Raw genomic sequence first — 16,394 nt, 5'->3', positions numbered from 1 at the left:
CAAGGAGAGGAGCAAATGGGGGGGAGGGGTTTGTGCGGGGAGAAGGGTGCAACAATGAATGAAAGGAATCCCAAAATCTCTATAGATGTTCATTGAAATGAAAAATAAACAACCTAAATTAAAAAAAAAAATTTAAAAAAAGTCTCCCCCTCAAGAAAATGGAATACGGGGCTCATCACCTCCACAAACCACAGCTTCCTCTCCCATGAATCCTCTCCCACGAAACCACAACCAGACTGTGCCCAGCTACCATTCCTGAACATTTTGGTCAAAGATCTTATAGAAGAATCTTGATCAAAAGAGAGAAAGTACAGAACAGAATTTCAAATTCTCATGGAATTAAGACTCTGTGGAGCCATATTACTGCTACTGCTGTTGCTGTTGTGTACCGTAGTCGGAACCTACCCACAGCTCACCCTCCAGCAGTTTTCAAAGGCAGTTAATCGCATGGGAGGAGACTGCCCAGCCTTCTCCCGTGGAGCAGCTGGTGGCCTCAAACCGAATGCTTTTGGGATTGCAGCAGAGCTTCTTGCCACTAGGCGACCAGAGCTCCCCCAGGGTATAAGAATTCACCAAAACATTATACTGAGATAGTCTTAAAACCTTGAATCAAAAACATTCCTTGAGCCCTTACGTCCCAGGTAGCCTAGCAGTAAGGAGCTGTACGGCCAACTCAAAGGCAAGCCAGCCAGCGGCTTCCACATGTGAGAAAGAGGGATGATCTCCTTCCTTGAGATTTGTTGTTTTGTCAGGTGTGAGTCTGACGCAAAGCAACCCTATGAACAACAGACCCAAACCCCATCCTGTCCTGGGCCATCCTCATCTTCTCGGGCACACCTGAGCCCACCGCTGTGGTCACTGTGTCAGTCCATTTTCTGGGGACTTTTCCTCTTTTTTCACCGATCCTTCACCTTTCTAAGCCTCATGCCCCCTTCCCAGGAGTAGCCTGTCCTAGGAACACATCCAGAACATGAGATAAAGCTTCATCATCTTTGCCTCCAAGGAGCACTCTGGAGGCACGTTTTCTAAGACCTAACTGTCCTTTGGACAGTCCAGGGGGATACTCAGTACTCCTCTCCTGCACCACAGCTCAAAGGCATCAATTCTTCCTTTATTATCCTCACTCGTTTCCCAGCTCTCAGATATACAGCAAGTGACTAAAAAGACCTATTTACAGCCTCTGAAAACCCACTAGAGTCAGACTCAACAGGCACAAACATAAATAAAGAATATCTGCCTGGAACATCGTGCTCTTGTTAGAACTGTCTACCTGGGATCAAACAGGCAGCATCAACTAGAAAGCTTAGGAAACTTAGGGGGAGTAGGCTCGTGTTCATGGGAAAGAACAAGTCAGAAAAGGAGGGTGAGGACAGCGTCCCTTTTCAGCAGGAAGTAGCTAAGAGAATACGGTGTCCCCTTTTCCTTATGAATCAGGGTGAAGTCTCTCTCAGGGAGGAGAGATAGGGAATGGCAAAGGACACACTGACAAAGGAGATTAAACAGAACTAACTGGCTTTGACAAGCGCTGTGGCAATTGGACAATTAAAACAGACTTTCAAGGGGGGGGAAGAACAAACTGGGGAGGAGGGTAGAGAAAGTGCAACAATGAATGAATGAATGAAAACCCAAAATCTATGTAAATGTTCATTAAAATTAATAAAATTTAATAATAAAAAAAAGGAGGGTGAGGGTACTTGTACGACTTGAAGAAAGTCATGAATGTCACTAAACTGCATGTGTGGAAATTACTGGATTGGCGTGTGCTGGGCTTTGGAGACCCCCCCTTCCCAAATATCAACTCCTCAGGGTCTGCTTGTTTATTGCTGTCCCACCCCCACCCCGGACCTCAGTTCCTGAGGGCAGAGCATTGTGTTATTCAATGCTATGTCCTGAGCACTCACTGATTATGCTTTAACAACAGTCACTCCTCAAACCCACCCTCACTGTCTGCAGTGGATTCTGACTCCTGGAGATCTCTTTCAGGTTTCTGAGGTTGTATGTACATCTTCATGACTGGACCAGGACCATGACTTGGAGCCACTGACCTGAGTCCACAGGTAATGAATGCACTACACCCCTCAGACTCCAGGCTCTCCCCAGGCCCTTGTTAAAGAGCATGCAGTCTCATAGCCTGAGACTCAGCATTCTAACTCCACAACCACCCCCAGCCGGCCTTAGCTTTCACTCTTCCTTCTTTGGGGTGAACCTTTTTCAGACAAAATAAAGTCTCCAAACCACAGATATAAGCAGGTCGGTGAACTCCAAACTTGATAAGTATGAAACAACAATAACAAACAAAACATATCACAGTGAAACTACAGAAGGCCAACGGAAAAGAGAACATCTTACAGACAGCTGGGGGCTGGGGGAGAATAAAAAGGCAGGCTGCTGTCAAAAGAACAAAAAGCAAGACTAACAATTCCCTAACGGTGGAAGTCAGACCTCCAGGGAGTGACACCCTCAATGTGCTGAAGGAAAATCAAATGAAAAGAAAATACAGAGAGTTATAGAGGGGTTAACGGAAATCAGAAGTACAGGGAGGAAGTGGGATGAGGGCGATGACATTGTGGGCATAGAAATTCATGTTATCAAACCAAGTGTCTATGAATAGTGGAATGGAAAACCAATTTGCTTTATAAACATTCATAAATTAGGGAGCTCTGGTGGCCTAGTGGCAAGAAGCTGCACTGCAATCCCAGAGGCGCACAGTTCGAATCCACCAGATGCTCTGATGGGGAAGGAGGGATAATCTCCTCCTGTACCAGTCAGATCTGATTTCACAGTACACACACACAAAAAGAATAAAAGTAAAATTAAAAAAAAATACTTAAAAAGAAAACATTTATAAATTACAGTAAAAAAAATACAGAAATGAAAACAACTAATTCAAGAGAAAGCAAAAGAGGGGGGAAAGAGGTAACAGGAAGGAGACAATAAAACAGTAGACCTAAAAAAAACAAAACAAAACAAAACAAACAAACAGTAGACCTAGGCCTAAAGACATAAGTAACAGTGGAATACTACTTATAGGTTAACATTAAACAGATTATTATAAAAAAATAGGTAAGCATTAAACAGAATGAACCAGTACCTGATCCTGTGCTATCATCAGAATCAGTCCCACATTGCTGGAGCCCACCATTGTTGCAGGCACTGTGTCAATCAATCCTTGTTGAGGTTCTTCTTCATTGACCTCCTACTTAACCTTCTCCAGGGACTGGCCACACTTGAGAACATACACAAACTATCAGATGAAGTTTCACCATCCTCACCTCAAAGGAGCACCCTGGTGCACTTCCTCCAAGATATACCTGTTCTCTGTTCATGGGGTATTCAACAACACAGCTCAGAAAAACGTCAAACTAAGCGAGCAGTTCAGGGACACAAGCTGAGGCAGCAGAAAGATAAGGCAAAGATTAAATCAGAGGAGTGCTAAGCAGAAGAGTCAGGTGGTGGCTGCTTCTGGTGAGAAAGGATACAAGGTAGCAGTAAGGGTGGGGTGCTGACAGTTCTGCTCCTTGACCTGAATAATGGTTATCTAGGTGCCTTGCTTAACAGTAGTTGTTAGGATTTGCATTTAAGGACCTCTGGTGGCAGTATGTCAAACATTTGCTGCCAACGGAAAGGTCAGCTGTAAAGATTTATAGCCCAGTGGGCGACCACTGTGAGCCTGAGCCAGGATCCTCTCCAAGGCGGGCTTTGGGGTGACACATCATTTAAAGAAATCTGCTGCCAAGAGAACAGCAGTGTAAACCCACCGGCTGCTCTGCTTCCGGGAAGATACCCCCATCCTTGGGCGTCTCTAGGAGGGACCTGGTGAGAGTGGGTACAAGGCCACCGAGGTAAAATTGACTCCATTGGCAGTGGGATTTTGGGTTTGCATTTATGTTTTACACTTTTCTGCGTGTTATTTTATTTTCCAATTTTTTTTTTTTCGTGTACCGTCAAATCGGATCTGACTGTTACAGGGAGATTGTCTCTTCTCCAGCAGAGCATCTGGTGGATTCGAACCATGCACCTCTGGAACTGTATTATTTTCCAATTTCGAAAGAGCTCCTCACCTCCTCCCTACTTACTTCTTTGAAAGGCCGCAGGTCACCTGACCCCTCTCATTGCTGGGGTCAGGACACTTCTCTTGGTCTCCCTGATCTGTCCCCTCCCCTGGGGAGAGCTCACGCCTTTAGGGACCCTGTCCCCCGAAGGGGAGGTGTAACCCCACGGAAACTCCTGATGGCGTCATGGGGCAGCGCTGGACAGTGGGTGGGCCCAGCCTGATCCACCCTGGGGTCACCAATGTGAGGGCAGGGGCCCGGACCCGCCCTCACGGCACTCTGGCTGTCCGCAGCAACAAAATGGGCTGGGCAGAACCAGGGCGGGAGACAGCAGGGGCAGCTGTGCGGTGGGTACCAAGCTTCGGGGAGGCGCAGCGAGGTCGTTTGGGCGGTCAGCTGAGCAGATCGCATTTCAGGACGACTCACGAACGTGTCTGTCCACTGGGGGACCCTGGGAGAGGCGGACGAGGGAGCAAAAGCCGGCCACGGGCCACCGGAGCCATGCCACCCACAAACCGCGAAAGCGTAAAGGCACTGGGGACCTGGGAGTGGCTGGAGATCATCCCACGATCAGACAGGGAAACTGAGGCAGCTCCTCACCCAGCCTCCTTAGCTCTGGAAAGCTGCCCTCCCAGCTTGAGACCTGCCCGGCTGCAGAGGTGGCACCCAAGGACGCGAGGGCGTGGGCAGTGCAAGCCCAGCAAGACCGAAACCACGCGCTGCCGGCGTGAGAACTGGGCCACCAGGGTGGGCGGGGAGGACAAGGCCCCGCCCCCAGAGAGATATCATTGGACTGCTGCAGCCCCTTGTCCCGTCCCCAAGATTCTGATTGGCCGAGCTGGCAGCGTATGCCTGGCCCCGCCCGCGACGAGCTCTCTGCTGTAAGGCCGGGGTTGCCGGAGAGAACCCCTCGGTGGACGACTGCTAGAGCGGAAGGAGCCGCCCCGCGGTCATTACTACGGGGGACACAGAGCCCAGCCTGGGGAAGCCGCGTGCAAGGGGAGGAGAGGTGTCTCCCGCCCCATACTGCGGGCTGCGGTTACGCGCGCGGCCGGCAGGGGGCGGTGTCGGACCACCGTGGAAGGCGGCTGGGGGCGGGGCCGAGGCCCTGCTTCCGGCTCTCCCGCGGCGCCGGCGGGAAACGGAGGCCGGAGCTCCGCAGCCCTCGCCCTGCGCCGCAGGGTCCGGTCACGGGACAGTCTCCCCTAACCCTTGCTCGCTGAGTCTCATAAGCCAAGTCAGGGCCTCAGCCCTTCCGCAGTCTTGCTCCTGGCGCGAGGCGAGGGGCTCGCTTCCTCAGACCTCAGTTTCCCCTCGAGTCAAAGTGGTCCAAGGTCGAGGAAGCGGGGCTGGCACCCCAGGACCCCCGGCCAGCCTCCCTTCCCCGAGACCGAGGCTGTTTACCCGAGGCAACCCCCCACGGGGACGGTGCAGGGCGGTGGGGCGCAGGGGGCCTGGCCTGGGGGGGCTGCTGCTCCGGTAGATGCTGACCGCTGATCCCTGACCGCCCGGGTCATCCGGCTTGACCACCAGACCGCCCGGGTCATCCGGCCTGACCCTGACCGCCCGGGTCATCCGGCCTGACTGCTGACCGCTGACCGCCCGGGGCATCCGGCCTGACCGCCAGACTAACCGGGTCATCCGGACTGACTGCCAGACCGCCTGGGTCATCCGGCCTGACGCTGACCACCCGGGTCATCCAGCCTGACTGCTGACCGCCGACGGCCCGGGTCATTCGGCCTGACGCTGACCGCCAGGGTCATCCGGCCTGAGTACTGATGGCCTGGCCTTGGGAGGGGCTGCTGCTCCTGTAGATGCTGGCCACCAGACGACCCGGGGTCATCCGGCCTGACTGCCGACTGCCCAGGTCATCCGGCCTGACTGCTGATTGGAGACCACGCCCTGGACGCTCACTGCAGGCCCCGTCCTCCCCTGCAGCTCCTCCTCCCTCCTCTCACCTGCACCAGCTTGGCCTGTGGCCTGGCCACCTCCACAGAGGTGTTCCCCAGCGTGCCCAGGGACCTGATGCCCGGGGTTCCTGTGCCACCGCCCAGATGAGTCATTCGCGTTCCTCTCCCTGCCCTCCAGACCACAGGGACCTCGCCCTCAAGCTTTACGGGGCCCCCAGCCAGCCTCCAGGGGAGGCTGCACCCTGTGAGCTAACATGAGGCTGTGCTGGCCTGAAGCAGCTCACCAAAGGACCAGCAAGGGCAAGGGCTCTGCCACTGGACAGTGTCCAGAGGAGTGTGGACATGGATGGGGGCATTTGGTTCAGGTTGGGATCTTTCACAGACCCCTGTGGGCTGCGGGAGGCTCACTGCCCTGGAGCTGGGTCAGAGGCTGGGCAGAGAGAGGGTGGCAACTGGGTCTGGGAGGTGGGATAGAGCCTCCGTAGGAGCTGGGATGGGTGCTTGGGGCGCCCAGCCCGTAGGGCCGGCCTGACTAGAGATCAGGATTACTTCTTACACAGGTAACAATGTTCAGGGATTGACACCTCCTCCAGAAAATGTCCCACCCAACCATCTCAGGTCATCAGAACAAAGTTCAGTGGCCTGTCTGCGGCCTAAATGAAAGGCAGCCCAGCTCTCCTGCAAGCGAGGAAGGTGTCCAGTCACTATGGCAGTTTACGTCTGGGGTCTCCCTATCCTGGGAGAGGGGAGATTTCTTGAGAGAAGTAGCACAGCTTTATTCCCTTTCAGAGGCGTCTGGAACCTCAAGGACATTACAGGAGCTGATGAAACCAAATTCTTTTACCTCCTGCATGGGATTAACTTGTGGTTCTAGCTCTGAGGTAAGTCCAGTCCTTACTGTGACCCTCAGTTATGCTCACTGCAGGAGAGCTGACCTTCTTTAAGGCAGTGGTGTCACCAAGGAGATGGGGGGGGGGAGTGTTTGCAGACCACCATGGGTGACACTGACAGGAGGTGTGATACTAAAATGACAGTCTATAGTGTCTATAGCATTTTATTATACTCTTTAATCAGAAATAGGTGTTTTATAAACATCAGCTGCTCTTTTAACAGCAAAAATTCTTTTTCATAAGCCCATCTTAACCTGTGTCAATATGCCTCCAAGGCTCACTTTTTTGACCCTTTCTGATGGGCTCTGGTCATGGCTGGCTGTCGTCAGTTACCGTGATGCTTCGAGTCACATTGCTTCATCAACATGCTCTCTGAGCCATGTACCATCCTCATCATCTCTGAAAGCACACACGGGAGCTCAGTGCTAAAGTCACCGTGTCAATCCATCTCGTCGAGGGTCTTTCTCTCCTTCACTGACCATCTTTCTAAGTAGGATGTCCCTTTCCAAGGCCTCACCTAGCTACATGTCTAAAGTCTGAAAGATGAAGCTTTGTCATCTTTGCCTCCAAGGAGCAGTCTGACTGCACTTTTTCCGTAAGTGTTCTTTTGGCAGTCCACGGGCTGTTCAGTACTCTTTTCCAGCACCACAACTCGAAAGCATAAATTACTATTCTTCATTATCTAGCTCTTGCATGCAAAGCAGGTGAATGAGAAGATCAAGGCCTGAAGCAGTTGCACCTCAGTCTTCAAACTGACATCATTGCTCTTCAGTATTTTGGAGAGGTGCCTGATAGTGCACTTGCTCAGTGCAGCACATCTCCCAATTTCCTGCCTGCAGGTACCAAGAATGTTGATTTGATTGTTGATCCAATCAAAATGAAATTACTGACAGCTTCAGTCCTTCATCTAGCATGATGTTGACTGTTGGTCCTGTGGTGAGAACATTTGTTTTCTTCATGTTTAGATGTAATCAGTTTGGTTCCAATGTATTCTGTCAGGCAAGGTCCATGTGTACAGTTATTGTTTGTGGGTTTTTTAAAAAAAATATTTTTATTTTATTATTTTTGTGTGCATGTACCGTCAAATCAGATCTGACTGGTACAGGAGGAGATTGCCCCTCCTTCCCTGGCAGAGCATCTGGTGGATTCGAACCGTGCACCTCTGGGATTGTAGTTGCAGCTCCTTGCCACTGGACCACCGAGCTCCCCTTATTGTTTATGGTTTGTTTGGCTTTTTTTTTTTTAAAAGTACTTGCAATGAGTCAATTGTTGGTTGTACAAAATTGTGCATACAACCTCTGGCCTCATTTCTGTCACCAAATTTGTATTTTTTAGGCATTTGCATTCCAATCATCAGTTATTAATGTATCTTGACTGCATTTCAGACTACACATGTTGGTAGAATTTTCTTTATCTTTGGCTTTAGTGGCTGGTGCATATATTTGAATAACAGCTACAGACATAGGTCTTCCCTGCATGTGTATGGATAGTATCCTAACACAGCAGTGTACCTGAGGATAGATCTTGACATTAATTTTCAATGATGTGACACCACTCCTCTTCACCTTGCCATCTCCAACATAGGAGATCATGGTCTGATTCAAGATGGTTACTACCAGGCTATTTGAGCTCATTTCTCAGGTACTGTCTGACTATGACTCAGAGCGACCTGTTAACAGATGAAAACCTTGCCCTAGCCTTCTTTGTTCCCAAAATGCTGAAGCCCATTGTTGCAGTCACCATGCCATATCTCTTCACTGAGGGTCTTCCTCTCCTTTGCTGACCTTCTACTCTTCCAAGCATAATTTTTTCCCCCAAGGACTGGCTGAAGAATTGTATCCTGAGTGTCTCCAAACTGAATTTTAACCTCTTACTTCTTCAATAAACACACTAATTGTGAAAAAAAAAATTCCAAGTTTGAAGTGTCTGTTTCTCTTGGAACAAGCCTTGTGGCCACCATTTCTCAGAGGCTATAAAAACCTATCAGCCTTCATCTCCCTTCCAGAGAGCGGCTGGAGCTTCATACTGCCAACCTTTGCATTAGCAATCGAGTGTGAACCCCGCACTCCCCCAAGGCACTTGAGAAAGCGGCCCAAGGGGCCCTCCTCTCTCACCTGTGTACGGGGAGCCTGGCCCCTGTCTTGCTAGCACAGGGCACTATCTGACACCTCCAGGTCCACCCAGTCTGTAGACAAGGTGTTCCAAACCAAAGATGACATTCTGAGGATGAAGGAGTGCCCGACCCAAGCCATGGTGTTTCAATCACCTCACATTCATAAGTCGAGCATGTAGCTAGGAGGTGCTACTGGGGAGGGACATCACACTTGGGAAGGTGGAGGGGCAGTGAAACTAAGACCCTGAGAAGGATCGATACAGTGACTGCAGCAATGGGCTTGAGGGTGTCTGAGAATGTGAAGACGACACAGGACAGGGCTGGCTACACATCTGTTGTTCATAGCGTCACTGCGGGTCGTACTTGGCTCAATGGCACCTAATACAACAGCACATGCTTGTGAAAACCGGACAATGAGTAAGACCAAAGCAGCAGTCATACACTTGAATTTTGTGAAGAAGGAAGAATATACCATGGACTTGGGCAGGGTGAACCAATCTGTGCTGGCGAAGCCCTGTCAGAATTCTCTTCAGAAGCACGGATGGTAGACTTTGGCTCATGGGCTTTGAATGTGCTCTTGGGAGGGACCAGTCCCTGCAGAGAAGCATCATGTTGGTCAAGTAAGCAGAACAGAACCTCCAAGAGATGGAAGGGCACAGCGGCCATGAGCACGGACTCACACTCCGCACTGCGTGAGGATGATGCCAGGCCAGGCAGGCCTTCGTCCAGAGGTGCATAAGGTCCCATGAGCCAGAGCTGACCATTCAGGCCACTGGGGCCACCTCAAGTCCAACTCACGGGGACGCCATGCTGCACAGTGGGACCGCCCCATCAGGTTTTCTCTACAGAGGATTGCCAGGCCTTTCTCACGTGGCGCCGACAGAGGAGTGGGAATGGACAACTTCTCCAAACAAGAGTCATTTTCTTTTCCCTTTCTGTATTCTGGCAAAGCTGACTACCCATTCCCTGACTTCCACATGAGTGACTAACGGTGCCCCCCTCGCCTGCTCTCCTGCCCGGTGACTTCCTAACCGGATTGTGGGAGCTCTGACTGCCTTTGTCTTGTTTTTGTGGTGGTGGTCATGGGAGCACTGAGGGGGCTCTAGTCCTTACAGAAGCAGCTTATCTTTCACTGTGGCTCGGGATGGGTCCAACCCCCTCCCCCCCGGCCTTTCAGCATCAGCCAAGTGCACACTGCTTGTGCCATCCGGTGCCCTTTTGCAAGACCTGCCATTGTCACTCCCTGGTCTTGGACTGTATGTTGGGTGGGCCCTTGTGTTCCCAGAATGCCTCTCCGCCTCGCTTTGTTCTGCTGGCCTCTGGTCTGTACTTTATGAAGCTGAGTCTGGAAAGACTGGTTGGATGGGTAGAGAGGCAAGTGGGAGAGCCAGGGCCAGTGTGGAGGTGGGAGCCTAGCTCTCCTGGAGGGAAGGCTGGGTGGCGGAGGGGCAGGATGCTGAGGGTGGGGTCTGGCAGTGGTGAGATGCCTGGCCTTGCACTTGGTTGTGGACACACCCTCTCCTAGCCAGGCCCAGCCCTGCCATCAGGAACACCTCATCCCTCAGATAAGACAAGCTCAGAGAGGGGAGGCTCCTCACCCAAAGTCCCATAGCTGGAAGGAGCAGATGTGACAGAGCGCAGGTCTGGGCTCTCCCCCTATACCTTCCTGGTGTTAGAAGCTTCCTGCCATCTGTGACCAGTGAGCAATATCCTTCTCTCTTCAGACCTTCTTATTTGATGTTGTGCTGTTACGTGTCAAGTGCGACTCACAGTGCCCCTGTGAACAACAGATCTGAACCCTGTCCTGTCCTGTGCCGTCATCTCTGATTCTTTCTCCCTTACGCTCACCCTCCACTTTCCCAAACATTCCTTCTCTAAGGACTGATACCTCCAAACAACATACCCAAAGTATGTGAGGTAAGGCTTTATTATCTTTGCTTCCAAGGAGCACTCCGGCTGCCCTTCTCCAAGACATCTGTTTGTTCTTTTGATAGTCCATGGAATATTCAGTATTCTTCTCCATCAGAATAATTCAAAAGCATCAATTCTTCTATCATCCTTATTCACTGTCCAATTTTCAGATGCCTAGGAAGTGACTGAAAAGATCATGACTTGGGCCAGGTGCACCTTAGTCTTTAAACGGATAACATTGCTCTTCAGCATTTTGGAAAGCACCCTGATAGCAGATTTCCTCAATCCCATATGTATTTTGATTACTTCCTGCTAGTACTAAGGCTGTTGATCATGGATGCAAGAAAGATGAAGTTGTTGACAACTTTAACGTTTTCTCCTCTATCATTATGTTGCCTAACAGGACAGTGGTGAACCATCAGGATTTCTCGGACTCATGTGCCTCTAAGAGAATCTACCTGGTGGACTCACCTCGCAGGGCTCAAGGACATTGCTCCAACAGGCACTCCAGCCTCATCTGCACACACACTTCACTCACCCTTACCTGCAGGTGAACACGTGTACAAGGCACACATGAGCCTTGTGAACACACATCCACATCTACCAGTTCAGAAGCCATATATACAATTCTCCTGCATCTGCACATGTAAACATACGCACACATACATGCAGGCATATGTCTATCTCCGCGTGCACACACACATACGTCAACACATACCTGCTCGGAAGCCATGCACACACACAAGTTTCCTGCACATGTACACATACACACGCATGCATATGTGTATACGAGAGCTCCTCCTGCCCCTTCATTCTTCCCCCACCCACCCCTAGCTCCCTTTTCCCCCTTTACAGTCTCCCCAGATCTTCTCTTGTTCTGGAAATGTCCGTCTTCAAGTGGGCCTGGCCCATCCATGACCTTTGTGAAGGTCCCCTTAGGCCTAGCTGTTACCAAATTCTCTGCTCCGCTGGCCAGCCCCTCCTGCCTCAGCCTTCAGGGCCTTTGACTTCCTGACCTGTGCTGCACTCTCTGAGGGTCCCTCTTGCTGACCCCTCCAGGGTGGAGAAGCAGCTCTCTCATTTTCCTGGCGGGTATCACAGCTCTGAGCCCTACCAAGGACACGATGGCAAAATGTCATCACCAGTCAGGGCTTGCTCAGCCCCCAGGCGCCTGACACCTCAGAGAGGCCTGTCCTGAACCCTTATCCCTACCCGGCTCCCCCACCAGAGCCTGCCCTTCTCCTCCAGCATCCCCCCAACTCCTGTCTCCCTCCTGTACCCACGCCCATGCCCAGCTGTTTGTCCCCAGGGACTCCACACTGCCCCTCCCATCCAGGGCAGGGGGATGGGCAGCAGTGGCCTCGGTTGGTCACGGTCTACCTTTTTCTCTGCCCTTTTTCCTCAACCAGCAACTCAGGGAGCCCACTGGTGGTGGTGTTATGTGCCACCGAGTCAGAACCAGCCACAGCTGACCCTCCAGAGCATCTTTAGTGTCAGAGGCCCAGTGAGACCACCTGCCCCTGGGGGATGGTCAAGCAGGACATGTCAGGGTCAAAGGTTAAACACAGCCACACCCCAGCAAGTCTGACCCTGAAGCTCAGGCGACAGACTTGGAGGGCAGAGAGCTACAGAGGAGATACCCGAAGGACATTCCACCCCAGGTATAGCGCCCAGTGTGGCCCCAGAGACCCTGCCGACGTCTATCTCCACAGCCCCCCAGCAGGGGAGACCCTGCCCCAAGACAGACCCCAAAGTGAGCTCAAGGGGGAAAGGCCAGCTGCTGAGGGCCAGGGGAGACTGACCCCACGTCTTAACTGGAATAGGACACTTCCAGGGAGCTGCACTGCTAATGCAAAGCTCATGCCTCTCTCAAGGCGTGGTTTGAGGTTCGAATCCACCATCAGCAGGTCAGGAGACAGATGGACAGTCTATTCCCATGGTGACTGACAGCCTTGAAAACCTATTGGGAGGTCAGCTAGGAGTTCCTGTGGGAGGGCAAGTAAGAGAGAAGGGGCAGTGGAGACGGTGCTGCAGCACAGCCGGTGTCCAGACTCCCTCCCCCTCCCCCATGTAGGTCCCAGGACAAAGCTCCTCGCTGGCACCCAGGCCTCTTCTATGAGATGCCCCTCCCACGGCTGCTGCTGCCGCCCTCGGCCACACCCAGACCTTTGCCCCAGCAGCCCGCTGCCAATGACCTTGCCCCGCTTCTGGTCCTGCTGGGCAAGCCCACATCTGTGGGGGCTCAGAAGAGGTAGAGGAGCGGGCCAGACTGGATGCTTACAAAGAGCCTGCTGGGCCCAGTGAGGGTAACAGGTTGACAGGGGCAGGGAGAGCCCCAGGGGGTGGGAGTGCTGTGCTGGGAAGTGCCCACCTGGCACATACAACCATGCCCTGTGCAGGACAATAAGCCCGCTGGGCCCCAGGGAGGCGGGCAGGCTGGGAGCAAGCAGACAGAGCATCGAGGGGTGGGGGGTGCAGTGCCTCCCAGGAATCTGATGCTCTGCCCTCTGCAGGGGCCATGGAGAAGGGTGTGATGTCATCATGCCAAAAGTGGGGAGTGGGCTTGGGGGCAGGGAGCAGCCAGATCTTGGGCAGCTCATTGCCACCTCTCTAGATGTTTCCAGGGTCTAAGGAGGTCTGGAGGTCTAATGTCGACCCCAGGACCTGTATTCATGCCCCTTCCTCCACTATGGCGGTTCCAAATGGGAAGCTGGCAGGAACTGCAGGGAGCCTGATGCCTGGAGCAGGAACACTTGTTGAAGTCTGGGTAGGGGAGAGGTGGTCTGCATTTCCTTCCTCTCAGCACCCACCCCTAGCTTCTGTCCATTTGTGCAGATTTGATTCAGATTGTGACCCCATAAATAGCATAGACCACGGACCTCCTTGAGAGAGGGTATGGCCTTTGATATTCTTGCTGTACCAAGGGGGGTGGTGTCCCAACGGGCCAGGGTGTAACTCACAACAAGACAATGGTGAACCAACCTTTCTAAAATACCCTTCTAATAGTTTGAAACGGACACTTTATAATCTTCAGCAAAAGGACTCTCTCTTGCAACTTATGGATATTGTGTGCTGTCAAGTCAGAAATGACCCACAGCTGACCCTCCAGCGAGTTTTCTCGCCTCACACAAGAGGAGGCTGCCCATCCTTATTTCATGGAGCAGCTGGTGGATTTGAACTGTGTGCCTTTGGGATTGCAGTGCAAGAGTCACCAGAGCTCTAAACTAATGAAAAGAACTGTAAAAATGGAATGGACACTACCCTAATGTAAAAGGAACATTCTGCAACACTTTAAAAGGAAGATGTTTTCCCCCAGCTTAGGAAAGTAAGAGAGAAGATCTTCACACATGGAATCCTTAGACAGCGCTTCCCTGTCGGCTCAGCAGCCTAGAGCTGAGAGCTGCTCCGCGAATTAGATCACATCGGCCTGTGTACCCTGCAATCTACAGCTGACATTGCTCCCTTTCGGTCATAACACGTAGTGCCACACTCTCTCTGGAGCCCTAACAAGACTGGGCGAATCAGTCCTGGTCACAATCACCAACTTGGGCACCTAAGTAAAGTTCTCATACGGTCCTGTCTCCACCATATAGGTCCCCAAGATCTTCAAGGCAGGGGGACAGATTTGGGGCACATATTCCTTATCTCCTCTCTCTCTCTCCCATTGCCATGGAATTGGAATCAACTCATAGCTGACCCTCCATTGTGTCTCCTAAGCTGTAAATTTCATGGGAGGAAATTGCCCATCTTTTCCCCAAGGAGTCTGGAGGATTCTGACCAGAGCAACTTGACCTTTGAATTACCAGTGCAGTGCCCTCAGGGACATGCCACCAGAGCCCTCATATACTGGTCTATAGTAAACCTCGGCCTCCTTCCTCTCCAGCCTGTCTCAGACTGGCTTTCCTAGCGGTGGACAGCAGAACTGTGGTTTTCAGGTAACAAGAGTACAGAGGAACAACAGCACAGGGCCTGATGTGCCCCGGCCCCTCTCGAGGCCTCATCTGCGTAGTGGAGGTGCCTGGCACCCCCACCCCCCATCCCCTATCTGGGCACAGGTGTACACACACACACACACACACACACACACACACATACATATGCTAGTGCCTGCATGAGAGTTGCTGAACACTCAGCAGGGAGCTGGGGCCTGTCCCGCCTCCCTCAGACAGGCCAGGAGAGGATGAGGTACAGGCAGGACCAGCAGCACCTGTTCTGATTAGAGGGCCATGGGGGAGCTGGGGCAGGGTAAGTGAGGGGGGCTCTGTGGAGGCAGGAAGGCTGGGAGGCTGCTGTCTTTGGGTGTGGTGTAGCCATGTTACAAGATCAGCAGTTTGAATCCAGCAATCCCTCCACCGGAAGCAGATAAGCAGCTTCCTTGTGTAAAGATTTACAGCATTGAAACCTGTTGCCATAAGTTAAATCAGATTTGAAAAATAGTTTGGTTTATTTCTCTTTGCCTTGGCTGAGAGTCAGGGGGAGCACTGCACAGTGTGAGTAGCTCTATCCCAGAAGCCATGGGGTCTAGTGGGAGAAGCCAAGACACCACTGCCTTCTGGGACTAAATACTGTGCCCTGTAACATGATCCCCAAACTCCTGACCTCTGGAGTGAGGTGCTGGGTGCTATGGAGTCGACTCTAACTCACAGAAACCTTATTTGTTGTAGCTAGGTCCCATCGAGTCAGGTGTGATTCACAGCAACCCTATGAGTAATAGATCTGAGCTTCTGCCAGCCTGTGCCAGTCTCACAATCTCCAACACACTGAAGCCCACTGCTGCCCTCAATGCTGTTAATCCACCTGATTGAGTCTCCTTCTCCTTCACCATCCCTTCTCTACTTTTCCAACATGATGTCCCCCTCCCAGGAATAATCTCTCCTCGCAACATGCCCAAAGTATGTGACAAAGCTTTGTCATCTTCCAGGGAACACTGGATGCACCCTCTCCAAGACACCTCTGTTCGTTCTCTTGGCAGTCTGTGGGACATTAAGTGCCCTTCTCCAACACCACAGCTCAAAGGCCTCAATTCTCCTTCTGTCATCCTTATTCCCTGTCCAGCTCCCAGATGCCCATGGCCTACATCTTCAAAGTGACATTACTGATTCTCAGTAATCTGGAGTGGTCCTTGACTGCAGACTTTTCCAGTGCAATAATACATGTGATCTGCTGACTGCAGGTACCAAGGGTGTCGATTGTTTGTACCAACGGGTGTCGATGGTGGAATCAGCTCTGCGGAGATCTTCCCCTGAAGTCATGGGATCAAAATAAGGGGAATAGGGAGTAAAGGACAGAGGGGGGGAGGGCACCCCAAGGGGTAGGATGAGAAAGTCACGCGCCCCGGGAATCGGGGACGTGCGCGCGCATCACCCGGCGGCCCCGCCCCCGCCCCGCCCCCGCGCGCCCGCAAGTTTCTCTCTCCCAACTTTTCCGCAGCGCGCTCGGCGCCCCGCCCGCCGCCGGTGACGTAACAATGGTGCAGCGCGGCGGCCAATGGGAGGCGGCGGGGGCCGGCGGCGCGGGC

The sequence above is a fragment of the Elephantulus edwardii genome, unplaced genomic scaffold (assembly GCF_000299155.1).
Source record: "Elephantulus edwardii isolate Elephantulus edwardi_28Jun2011 unplaced genomic scaffold, EleEdw1.0 scaffold00002, whole genome shotgun sequence".
In the NCBI taxonomy this organism is placed as follows: Eukaryota; Metazoa; Chordata; class Mammalia; order Macroscelidea; family Macroscelididae; genus Elephantulus; species Elephantulus edwardii.
The sequence above is the reverse complement of the archived record's forward strand: the minus strand, read 5'-3'. Positions refer to the sequence as shown.